Consider the following 13,976-nt stretch of genomic DNA (forward strand, 5'->3'; position numbering starts at 1 on the left):
ATAATTTTAATAGCAATACAAGCATATTAAAATTTATAAAAAAGAAAGTATATTAGTTTTGTATCATTTATAAAAAAAATTTAATAAATTGATCTTACAAATTATGTTTAATTTCAAGTTATTACGTCCAAAACAAAAATTAAATCTTTAATTTTTACAAATTATTTGATAAACTCTTACACAATTTTATAACAATTGTAACCAGTTTATAAATTAATACACAAAATAATATATTACATTTATTGTATTATATTTTTTTTCTATATAATATTACCTAGGCACCCACGAGGGGTTTGAACTGGTGACCTATCGCAAGGAGTGCCTTAAGAGTACACCCATTCACCATCAATCCAAAACCTCATGGGCCATTTATTGTATTATATTATTTGACATTTATATAGTATATTTATTTATTTATTTTTATTATTATTTTTTTTTAATTTCAGTATGATTTATATAGTATATTGATTAATTACATGTTATTATATAATTTAATTGTGTAATTTAAATGATATAAAATTTAATTAATCGTATATTATACAATTAAGAATTTATGAATTTATATTTATCATTGACCTTTAATTTTTTCTTCATTTGACCAAAAAATAAATTGCTCTGTGTACTTTTAGCGTACATCAAAAACGTATTCAACACCATCAAAAACGTATTTTTGATAGTGAAAATAGATTCAACGCCATCAAAATCGTCTAAAACACCTAACATTATGAATTTTGAGAGCTTTTACTTAAATTTACAAAAATCCTAACTGGAATTTCCATAATTAAAAAAAAAAAGCACATAATTTTTAGACTACTGCCAAAATTTTAAACCAAAATTTAAATATACAATATTTAGGCTGATAGGCCTTCCTTTGAAAGAGACTTTTGTCATCCTTTTGTTTCTGAGGCTGACACCTGGCGTCCACATTCAGCGGGCATAGCTCTTCCTGTATGCATTTTCCGGATATTCGTCATTGTCTTCATCCTTCAGTTATGGGCAAGATCCTTCAGTTACGGGCATCATGGTCTTCATTTACGAGCGGAATGGTGGGCATTTATGTTATGGGCGGAGAGCTAGAGAATCCTCGTCTGCATTGTGCGCTGTTACAAGTCAATGTTATGTTGATCGTCTATATTACAGTTACGAGCATCATGGTCTTCATTTACGAGCGGAATGGTGGGCATTTCTGTTATTGGCGGAGAGCTGGAGAATCCTCGTCTGCGTTCTATATACTGAAGCAGACTTTGATTGGATTCCTTTGCATTGATTTGGTTAGTTTTTGGGTTTCTTTGCTATTTCCTGGAGTGTGTTGGAGTGTTGGAGCAGACTTGTATATCATCCAGGAGTTTAAGCTACTACAGTAATGTAGAGGTAAATTCTCCAAGCATTGTATTGACAAGCCTATCAAGAAATTATATACTTCCTATCAGCTGAAGTAAGGATCGGGATTTGCATTAGAGTCTACTTGTAATCATTGAAAAATCTCCTCAATAAAAATGAGATTTTTGCCTTAGTTATTTAACTAAAGTTATTTATCTGAAATTTTCCTTGAAGTGTTTGACGAAATTTCTGAGTTGTTTGTTGAAGGTGTTTCCAGACTTTGCATTCAAACTGTTTGTAGAAAGGTGCCAAAGAGAAATTTTAAATTTTTTGGAAAAGTTTGTATGTAACTTTTGTTGGGTATATTATAGTGGTATTAGAGCATAAATCTGGCCAGCTATGGGTGATATCAAGGAGAAGAATTTGAGGGTCATAATGGCAGTTTAAAGATAAAAAGCTTCCAAGTCAAAAATTTGAAGATTACAACCAAGATTTCACAAACATGTTAGAACAATTGGAAACATGGTTGTCATTAAAGATGTCAAATAAAGGGGAAAGAAATTACAAATCTGAAGACGAAGATATAAGCATAAATGAAGATTCATTACATTTAGTTGAAGATACAGTTGAAGCCTTGTGAAATACATCTGAAGCGAGCCAAAGGGTAAGTGTTAATCCAAATGGTGGTAGGAAAAAGGTATTAATTCATGTTGCAAATAAAGAGGTTTCCAAACCAGGCTTAGAAGAAATATATGGACCATTTTCATTTGAATTCTTAGTTGGAAAGACCCTGAAAAGTTTGTCCCATGAAAAGGTTCAGTTACCCACTAAGTCTGGCAGTGTCATGATTGAAGGTATTGTTCATGTCAAAGGCTCAGCAAAATATGGACACAAATCTTGTGAAGACAATCTGAAGCATCTTGATGGCATCATTCTCATTTGCAGGGGATAAGATCCCACTCAAGATGTATTCAATATAAGTAAATTTCGACATCAAAATATGGATCAGTTTACTGGAGTCTTTGTAAGGCCACTGGAAGTTTGCAATGATGTTACAAGGAACATGCTCCAAGAAGAAATTGAATTCCTAATGGATGGTATAGCTGAAGACAACAAGGAACATTCTCTAATGAAACTAAGCTTTCACACTCCAAACTCCAATGCCATGTTTGCTGAGGACATTGCTATCCTTACACCTGGGGTTGTTGCTAAAAGGAGGAGAGGTAATTATGTTATTTGTATCTTGCCTCAACCATTTAATGAATTTACTAAGGTTCTTGCAATGTGTGGTAATGTGGATATTCAACTAAATAAAAATGTAACAGTAGCACATCAAGAAGGATTGCAGACGAAAAATTCCCTTCAGAAAAAAGGTAATAAAGAATATTATCAAATATCATCTGCAGCTGGAATTTAGTCCCCCAATGCATCTTATTATGTTGCACATGAGATATACATTTCTCGATTCAGTTCAGGAATCTCGGGGAAGATGTCAGGAAGGAAAAGTGAGTGGATTGATGCTCCCGTGAACCATGCTAGAGACTAGCCAATTGCTCTTTGTTCCATGGAAAACAAGGTTCAGGAGCATGTGAGAGGACTGTTAGAACATCATATAAAAGAAGATTTCCTTCCATGCTACTCCACACAATGGATCAGTGCCAAAGAACCAGAGCAGGGGAAGCAATGGTTAAATGACAATCCTTATCTGATAAAGTTTGAAATGAAAAATTCCTTCAATTAAGTAGGACCTGGAACATGCAAAGGAAGCAATTTTTAGGCATGGAGTACGTGGCCTAGTGAATAATCCATATAATGATTTAGATCACCAACATCCTTCTAAACAAATGTATATTAAGCATGTCAAAGAGATGCTTACAAAGGTGAGGTGCCTTGCCTAATACCATGATTACCATGTCTAGTTTGTTTCTCACCAAAAACAGTTACAAGATTGGCATGGTGATGCTCCCAGTCTCCACGATATAAATGGCAATTAACATTTTATCAATACGCGTACCAAAGGAATTATAGTTCATGGAACTTGGGATCCTATGGCTGGCTCGTTTGACGTAGTGCAGATGCTTGGAAGGGAAGTCCTAACAGGGTGGATGACTAATAATAAGCCAACATAATTACCTTTCATATCAAAGGGCTTGAATTCAAATAGCCACATTTACTCTGACCAACATCAATTGAAGGCTCGAATTCGAGGTATTTATTTGGAAATTGAAAGCATTTTCAATTTTCTAAAAGAAGTTATCAAGCATATTCAATTATTGAAAAATATTGTGATCTTGAGGCTATGGTAATACGTGGGAAAGTGGAGATAATTGAGTCAGACTTTGAATTTTTCTTTCTACATGTTTCTTGCATGATTTGAGCAGAAAGGCCATATAGGGAGCTTCCAAACACTTCAACATGAAACCTTAGTTACTTGTAGTCCTCAACTTTTGACTATTGTTGTGTCTCTTCAATGGCAAGATCCTGTAAATATATTGCTTGCACATCATAGGAAAACTACCTCAGTTTCAATTGATGGCATAATCAAGCCTTGGAACCCGACAAGAAGCACAAGAAGTGTACTTTTCAACCCTGTTCTGACATATTCTGGGCATAGATATGAAAGGAGCCTTGTGGGGCTTTCTGTTGCTATTGGTTCAGAGTCAAATGAGGTATTTGTCTATCATAAATCTATTCCAATACCAATGGCATCGTACAAGTTTAACCATGTAGACCCAGTTAATGGTAAAGAGGTATATGTTTCGATGGATAGTTGGCTTCCTCTGTATGCTAGAAAGGGCAGATCCAAACCTGGGTTGCATCATCAATGTTAACATTTGGAGACCTCTATTACCCTTGATGTGCACAATGGATTGGATGTAAGGTGAAACAAATACTTCTTGCAACTCATGCAATTTCCAAGACATATGCATATTGTTGCATAAAGAATAGGCCCAACATTACAGAGTATCAGGACTTAGTACCATGTTTGTCAAATGACCCAACCTTCCTTGGACCATGATAGATTAGGGTTCTCCAAAATAATATTCTTCTACATATATGTGTGCTATCAAGGGAGGAGTACAAGTCATTTCTGGATGGCACTCAATTAACAACCATTGGATTAGTTTTGCAAACATATCTATGTGAAGACGGGCCAGCTATTCTTTGTTACTTTGGCTGCAGCCCCAGCGAAGTTTAGGCATGGAGATCCCTACAACCACAATACCAAAGAAATGAATTCCATGGAGACAAACACGTCTGGTTGCATCATAATTCAATTGGGAATACGATTTTAGTCTTTTTTGGGGTTTTACGATACTGAATTTGTGTGAGTGATGCCATGCAAAATCATTGCAATCCCCCAGCTCCGGCATCGACATCATAAATGGAAATCTAGCCCAAGAAATCCATACAAAAGTTGCATCTTCATTTATTGGGCTCCTTGACATTATACCTGTTTCAAGGGTGAAATTTTAGATGCATATTCCAGATCGATTTTTTGTTTTAAGAGACACAGCTTAAGTTAATGTCCATGCTTGTGTTATATGCCCGACTTTGTCCCAATGGCATCGAAGGCACTGTCTTTCCTTTCTTGATGTCAATGTCTAACTTTGGGAATACATCTGGTTCTTGGTTTAGCGCACTTCTACTCTAGTGGCTTCATGTCCAAAAAGATGACTACAGTAGACTTTGGATAATAGTTCTTATATGCAGCTTGATGAGATTGTCACCTTTCCTATTTCTCTTTCTTGTGCCAGACTGTACAGTGGAAAGCATTAAGCCCCCAAACTTTGCCTTATCATATGATTCAAAAATATAAGAGAACCCAAGAGGTAGGAGGTATGAATGTAGATCATTTACAATTTGCTTTTCCTAATGGAAAATATCATGCAACAATATTATTTTTTCTCGTCCAGATTATCACAAAAATGCAGCATTATTATTAGAGCCTCAATCTTTTATACACTAACAGATCTATTTTCATGCTGATTTAAAAGTAATAAAATGAGCTTACTAACCTTCTTACATAGCTTTAAACATTTAACATCTTATCATTTTATCATAAGCAACATAAATTAAGGTGAGCATTCCATTGATATCAACTTAACAAGAGTGGTCCATGGAAAAATACCTGTTCCGGCGGTTGATGATGATACCTTTGTCTTATAGCTCCAGCCGAACGCTCCTTCTGGCCGACCCAACCGGATTTACCTCCCAGCCAACTAGGAAATAAATTCCTAGCCCAGGAAACCTCCACAGGTTCCCCAGCCCTCCGTGCCCAAGTCCAACCAAATATAGTGTGTCATCAAGAAGAATGTGCAAAACTAGATAATGATACTTTCCTCCTCTCAAACACAAGAAACCTCCACAGGTTTCTAAGGTCTCCCAAAAATCATAGCAAGGCCAAACAATTACAACCAACCCCCACAATCCTAAGCAAGACTCCAACTCCCCCTTTTCTTCCTTCCCCCTTCCCTTTTTATACACTCTTTCCTCGACCACCTCTCATTAATGTCATTAACTCTCACCCATCCTTGGTTGACTTCTCTTCTAAGCTAGGAGTACATTTGGAATTGTGACATGAATATAAAATTGAGAATTTAATGGGAAAGTATCATGTCTTCTCCCAAGTAAATCTGAAAAGTACATTTGGGAATGTGAAGTGTAATTACATGGAGAGGACCATGTCTTCTCCTTAGTAAATGTGAGGGTACATTGGGGAATGTGAAATGAATAAATATATATTGATGATAAGATGGAGAGGACTATGTCTTCTCCCAAGTAAATGTGAGGGTACATTGGGGTATGTGAAATGAATAAATATATTTTGAATTAATGGAAGGAGACCATATCCTACATAATATTCAAATTGAGAAGGTAAGTGGGGAATTTGAATAATGGAAATCATAAATTTATTTTATGACCAATATTTCTCAATATTTTCAGATAATGTAAATATTAACACAATTTGTAGGATAAGATTTAAGTGGGGCATTACATACACCCCTCCTTCAGAAAACTTCGTCCCGAAGTTAGAATGAAAAGATACAAGGAGTTTGAAAGCATAGCAAACCAGAGAGAGTTATAGCATTAAAATTTGATAAGTCAGACAATGACATTACTTCCCATCAAGAGTCTCCAACTGATCTATTTCCTCCTATCCATCTTTACCTACTTCCGTTCCCACCCTATCCATCCTCTGCTTCTCTATCAGTGGCAACAGCCATACTAACCACTGATAAAACCGACATGGTGGAAGCGTCGAATACCTCGACCGAACTTTCCCCAGCAGGCATCTGGCAATCGTCATCACACGTCTAGGGGGAGCGTTCAGCTGTCCTCCCCATGATTCCAGGTTTCGAAGGATACACGGTGGGAAACACCTCCACCCCTCCTTCAGAGCACGGACCACACTACAGAGCCGGTTGGACTTGTCATCGAATAATCCAGTCAGGTCATCTTGCCACCTGTCATTTGCATTTTACTCATGTCATAAGAGTGCATATCAAGTAGATACCAAATGTAATAGAACAATGTACATCGTACCTTTCCTCATTGGTCGTCTCGACCTCCCTCAATGGAATGTTAGATCTTGGTTATCATACGATTCTTTCCAATCTGTAGTTTAGTTCTCATCCATGCATATATATAACCACAAAATAGATATAGATACATGATCTTAAACACCATGTTTATCAAACCCAGTGTCCATGTGTCAATTTTTGTTGTTCATACTGGAATTAAATCTTACATCAGATAAATCATAATTTCACTAAGTCATTGATTAGATAAATCAAATATATATAAGCCTATATGATGCAATAATAACTCTGACAAGTCATGCACTAAATAAATTGTAACCAAGTAAGTCATACATTTGGTCATACATCCAACATTTCCATCATCAATACCAAATCCATCAATTGATTTTCATGTGTCCAACCAGATGTATATAATGTTCATAAATAACAACATGGAACTGCAAAAGAGAACCTTAACATAGGTGGCTATCTATGTTAAAATGGGCATCATAAACGCTCATGTGACATCCTTGTGGAACCCCTCAATAACAATTAGAGTTGGAACAGATTCAACTATCCATCATGGAAAATAGCATTTGGACCCGTATATGCTATAAGCAAGCAACATATTAGTGCACTATCAATTCCACTAGGAGGTGCTAGTATAAGTTTTATGCATATAATTCCTTTAAAACCTTAGTGAATATAAAAGTCCCGCTCTTCCAATTTGATGGGTTTTTTTTTTTTTTTTTCATCTTCCAACCCATTTAGTTAATCTTGAAAATAAAAGACTCCAAACTTCAGAAACTGTTTCCCAACATGATTTTCATACTTTATTTTTTTTTGTAAATTGAGAGGAATGTCCTCTAAATGTCAAAAGGTTCAAATTTATTATATATTTAATCATTGTTTACTAGTACTAAAATAATCTCATGATATATATTGCAGCTCACAATATGATCAGACAAATGAGAAATAATTAAATGAACGGAATAATTGCCTTTGCCCTGTTGCTATTAGTATTTCCCCTCTAAATGGCATCACATTTCTAAAGATGCCTACTCCTTTCATAAGTGGCCAGTGACCACAAAAGTTGCAAAGAAAGTTGAGGGTCCTTTTATCCAAAACTAGAGACACATTATTTTTCACGACATTTTTATTCAACACTAGAATAAGGGTAAAAGTGTATCCTAATATTTTCACTAGTCTTTTATTGACTAAATAAGCTTCCATTCTAAAATCCCAAATTCTCTACGAATTGATCTTCTCATTTAATTTAAGATCATTAAAAACAACTATCACAGTAAGCTTTACACAAGTCCATAGTATTCAATCTATGTTTTCACTAGAAAATTATACCACCCATAGAATAAGCATTAATGTGACATATAGGGTATTTCAACACATCCTAATCTGAATTCCCATGCTTCATAGTTGTTTACTTCTTAAACTCGAGATTTGTTATTATGACATCCTCTATGAAGAATGACAAATATACTATCTAAAAGGTAATCCTACTATCCGAATGGAAAATTTACTTTATTTTTAATAAGAATAATGATAATCTACTATCAACAGAATTAAAAGCCACCTCATATGTAAAATAGAACTAACTACATTCTTTAGATTGGGACACATTTTGGGCATAATTACTGGCTCCATTGTAAAGATATACATGGATGCTAATGGTCCTTGCTGTGCATGTTGAGGAAAAGGGGTCAGATTAGGTGAAAGTTTGGGAAGATTTTTGATAGATAACTCTGCAACCTATTACCTAAGCTAAAGGAAGTCTATGTTATGCATTGCAATATTGACCTTGGGGCATGCTTCTCGAAACAATTTCAAAAAATAAAAATTAAAAAAAAAAATCCTATGAAGAATGTGGTCACATCTTGCACTTGACATGTGGAACATAAGTTATGATTGTACAATCCATCATATAGGAATCACACCACTAGGGCTAGGTATGAAACCTACACAAGAAATTTCTTGTACACAAGTATATTCTTCATTGTATCTCCATCATGTTGTATCCCCTGGATGAGGCTTGAGATTACCTAATGGAACTCTTACCTGACTTCACATTTTGTTGCCAACCATGATGAAAGCAAAGCTTTCCATATAGGCTAGCTAAAACATTGCATGGCATTGCCATAGACCTAAACAAAGTTCGGCAAGAAGAAAATGCATGTTTTCCAAACTGACAATGTAAGCTTTTAAGAATCATCCCAAAAGCCTAAAAATGTTAACGGGGTCTTCAATTGGCTTCAGTCAAGACAGTGAGGGTCATTAAACAAAATATGTAGGTTTATCCAAATGATCCATGGTTCAAGGGAAATGCCTTGACTTATGCAAGAACGGAAACAATGGCTAAAACTGGACCTCATGATGAGTAGGTAATACATATCCACAAGATGGCAAAATTGTTGTGGACTTAAATTGCCATTGGATGATAATGAAATCAAGTATTTCTAAAACAATTTTTCTATTTCAAAACTTATGTAGTTTGTTTCACACCTCCACTTCTATTACAACCTTACAAATTCTCAACATAGATTAAACACAGTTTTACAAATTCTCAACATAAATTAAACAGCTCATAAATTAAATGACACATCAATATTTTAATAGCTATAAACATATATTAAGATGTATTAGACATTTAATTTATATAACTTTACTACTTTTTAATAACCTTTAAAATCAACTCATACATAAAACCTAACGCCACCATACTTATTATTTCTTAAATTATATATAAAATCAAACACTACCATACTTATATAAATATGAATAAATGAAAGCAATATAACCTTACACTAAAAATAATGATTTAAATCCTAAGTCAGTCCTTGTCCCAAATGCTTCGGTGAAAGATTCCTTTCTTAGTCTCGTTGCCATGACTTTCACTTTCAGATGAGCTTGCCCTTCTGTTAGAATGCCTTGAAAAGTCACAACAAAAGTCACAGCAAAAGTCTAGACCGATTAACTAAGAGGATAAGAAAGAAGGCTACTTACAAATGTATGTACCCTAGAGACTCTTGAATAAGTTTACTGTTAATATTGACATCTTATCGATTCTTATGTTGGGTTTGGCACATCATATAAAAGTTCAAACTACACAAACAAGAGAAAAAGTGCACTTGAAGTAAAAACATGTTCAAAGTAAATACAGAAAGCCATAAAGAGATTTTGCGTGCAAGAATCTCTATAAAAAGTGGAAATTTCACCTCTCAGTATTACACATAAGTTATAGCCATAAAAGTACCTCAATATACACAATTTCTTATGAACTCTTGACAAACAACCCGATCAACATTAATCAAAAGCACACAAATTATTAGGAAAAATGTTTCCAGAAACTGAAACAAATAATTTGCTCTGTTCCTTTTTTAGCATAATTTGGAAAACTGATTATGGTTATTAGAACATCATGCGTTTTTGTTATAGAATAAGATTTATCCTCCTACATTGAGCAAACCATTTTTACTTAAGGTGTGTCAATAATAAGAGGAGAAAGACCTATAACAGATATTATAAAGAAATGTTGCCACGAAAATGAGAGAAAAATGAGAGAGAATATTAGTTAGGAACAAGTTCGAAGTTCATGGCAATCATGAAAATCTTGCGGTCTTTTATATATCAGTGAAACTTGCATTCACTGAAAGAAAAATAGATTGGCAATGTACAATCCCATGACTTTCACATTATGTACTAGGGATGGAACTATTTATCTGTTAGTGATTGTCCTCGATAATGCGAAATATTTTATGATTTTGGCAACAATATTAAATGAGTAACAACTCTTACATCTCAAAAGCTCTTTAGAGAGAAAATCATGTTCTAGATACCAACAATTACTTGCAGAAGGCATGTGACACTCTGAGGGCCCTCAAAGACTTAGCTCTTCCTTAAAATACATTGAAAATTGAAATGAGGATATAAACCAATATGAGATAGAGTTTCCAGAAAGGGTATGGGTTGATGTACCCTACATGAAGTTGCCCTTGAAGTTAGAAATACATGAAATTTATTTCATTTCATTTTTTTTTTTTTTTTTAGGAAGTATGGGAGTTATTAGCAGCGTGGGTATCTTGCTTATGAATTTGAACTTCCCCTAAACTCAAAATTTCACAATGTGTTTTAGGTTTCTCCCTTGAAAGAGACATGAAGACCTCTCACATCACAAACAACATCACCACTTTTCAATGAGAGAGGCATGTTCATATGTAAACTTATAATGTTGAAATTTTGAATGAACCCAAAGACGAAGATAATATGACAAGCCACAATAAACCAGAATACTTTCTTTTGTTGAAGTAGTTACCCGTTTAAGGTGCAACCGTGGGGACCACAAAAAAAACATCTTAGAAGCCCCTCATCATTACAGTACGCAGGATACTTTGAGTCAAAGGCTATCAAAACGTACAACATGGAATGAAGTTTTGACTAGCATATATGGGAGATAGAAAGCCTAAAAGAAATTCGAGATCTAAATGAGGAATAAACTAAACATAATTGGGCCTAAAGTATAAAGCACCAAAGAAACACAGATGGGTAACTAAAGATATTCCGGTATTGTCTAGAGATTATTTTCAGTAATGCAGCTCACAACGGAATTAAATAGAAAATTGTCCTTGCCTCTGCTTATCTACAGACAGATTGGAAATGAAATATTGTACTGTTTCTGGTGTTGTTTTTTTTTTTACACTACTTGACAACAGGTTGAAAGTTCATAGGGTTAAGATCTGGAAAAAAAAAAAAAATCAGTTCATATCACTACAAAATCATACACTAGAAAAACATTAAAATACAATAAAATTTGACACAATAAAATTCCAGACAAGCACCAAAACAAATCACTGTTGTTGAAATTTGACAATCACATGAAGGTATCCCAAAAAAAATTATGCCATAGAACTGTTTATGTTTTGGTGAATCCTTTTTTTGTAAGTACATGATAATAAGATCCATGAAAATCATTGCATCAAGCTTTATGGAGAAGTCCATAGCTTTAAAAGAAATGATACATCGCAAGCAAAATTGTCGTGCTTATATTGTTCATGTAATTCGCACCCACATAGAAGGCAAACTTGACATTGTAAGCAAGATTTGTTGCTGAAAGAATAAAACAATGATTCGTTGCAATAAAACAATCAAGGCATATTATAAAATATGAGAAAACCAAGCCAGGTGAAACCGAAAGATCATTCTCATTGCAACATCCAAAAAGCAATGAAATAGAAGGTGAAGTGTAACTTTGGATTCTAGAATCGAATTGTCCCAACAATTGAGATTTAGTTTCTCTAAAATATGATAGTTCATGTTTGCTATGGTAGACGAAACATGCTCTCTAATATAATAATGCAAGAGTTTCTTTGTCAGGGAGAGCAATAAAATATTGCATAGAGACATTTCATGAAAAATGATGGAATTGTGGCTTTTAATGGCACTTCTTGACAAACAGTGAACCCATGTCATAGATGTTGTCGACTGCTTCTTGTTTGGATTCAATGGCTTGCATTAAGCCTCTTAACTATCTAGATGCCTGCTAATGCAATTTCCTTTAGAAGAGGGCAGAGTTCTATTTCATTTTGGAAGCAAGAGGCCTTGTTTGGATGCAGTAAATTTTTATCTTTATCTTTGTTTAAAAGACAGTGCAGTAGAAGAAATATTGCGAAATTTTCCCCGAGGGCTATAGCTATGAAGGAGAAAGAAGTGAAAACAACATCCCCTGCCATGGAAGAGGGAGGTAAATGGTAAGAAAGTAATGGTTGAAGGATGGGATGGTTACTGTGGATGGGCGAGAGCTTTGCATCTCTCAAATAAAGGATACCAAGTTGTCCTTGTTGATAGCCTTGTCCGCAGGTTGTTTTCCTAGAAGCTTGGGATCGGTCTCTAACAGCCATGGTCTCGATTCAGAAGAGAATAAAGAGATGGAAGAAATTCTCTAGCAAACAACTTGACCTCGTTGCAGTAGATGTTTCTAATTTTGATTTCCTTGCAGAGGCTTTCAAGTCCTTTGAACCCGAGGCAGTCATACACTTTGGAGAACAGAGTTCTGCTCCATATTCCATGATAGACAGAGGAAGAGCAGTGTATACTCAGAATAACAATGTGATTGGAACCAAGAATGTGATTTTTTTCTATCAAGGAATTCAGCCCAGAATTCCATATGGTTAAAACTTAAACTGGGTAGCATGGGAGAATATGGAACTCCTAACATTGAAATTGAGGAAGGGTACATTACTATTACTCATAATGGCAGGACAAATACACTGCTATATCTGAAGAAAGCAAGTTCCTTTTATCATCTCAGAAAAGTGCACGATTTGCACAACAAAATTTTTACTTTAAAGGCTCGGGAACTAAGGGCTACAGACCTCAATCAAGGGGTGGTTTATGGTGTCATAACTTCAGAAACTACAGGACACAAAGAACTCATAAATAGACTGGACTACGAGTTTTTGGTAAATAGTCGAGCTAGAACTTATGGAAAGTTTTTCAAAAGCCAGATTCACAAATAAGCAACGATGCTTCATAAGGGTTGTCAAAACTATCAAATTATATTCTTTATTGCTATCTCAAATTCTTTAACAGTATGGGCGTTGACAACATCTTTACTTCACTACTTTCCATAAAGGGTTCATTGTAAGGGCCTAACAGAAAACACATTCTAGATTGTAAGGGCTATAGTTGGGCCCAATACTTATGTGGACCTATGCACTGAGAGGAAACCAAAACCAAGTTGCGGAGACCTGAAACAGAAAATCCCCAAATATATCCTCAGAAGGTCAATGTCCAGGTTAATCTCGAAATCAGGAAATTCTGTTCCTTTAAAATATGTTCATATAATCTGTTCAAAAAATGGGAAATATCATCTTTATGATGTCACAGGTCCTGTACATACTGCATTAGTAAAAAAAAAGTCATGAAATAAATTTCATCAGTAATCAAACAAGTGATGTTGCCAGATTCACGTCACAAGAAACTACAAAACAAAATCATTATGTCAGCCTTCAACTTTCTCAGAATATAAAAGCTCCCATTTCATCTTATATATTTGTAATAAGAATTCCACAATATAATATATAAATCGCATCTTCCAAAATGCAAACCATAACCTATACTCTG

General features: G+C 34.8%; 1 pseudogene; it reads left to right on the forward strand.

Annotated features, from left to right (window-relative positions):
• The first annotated feature begins 12,316 nt into the window (after positions 1 to 12,316).
• LOC149143450 (UDP-sulfoquinovose synthase, chloroplastic pseudogene) lies at positions 12,317 to 13,369 on the forward strand (annotated as a pseudogene).
• Positions 13,370 to 13,976: the final 607 nt, after the last annotated feature.

The sequence above is a fragment of the Pinus tabuliformis genome, chromosome X (genome assembly GCF_031772625.1).
Source record: "Pinus tabuliformis cultivar Carrire ecotype Pingquan chromosome X, CPIR1, whole genome shotgun sequence".
Lineage (NCBI taxonomy): Eukaryota > Viridiplantae > Streptophyta > Pinopsida > Pinales > Pinaceae > Pinus > Pinus tabuliformis.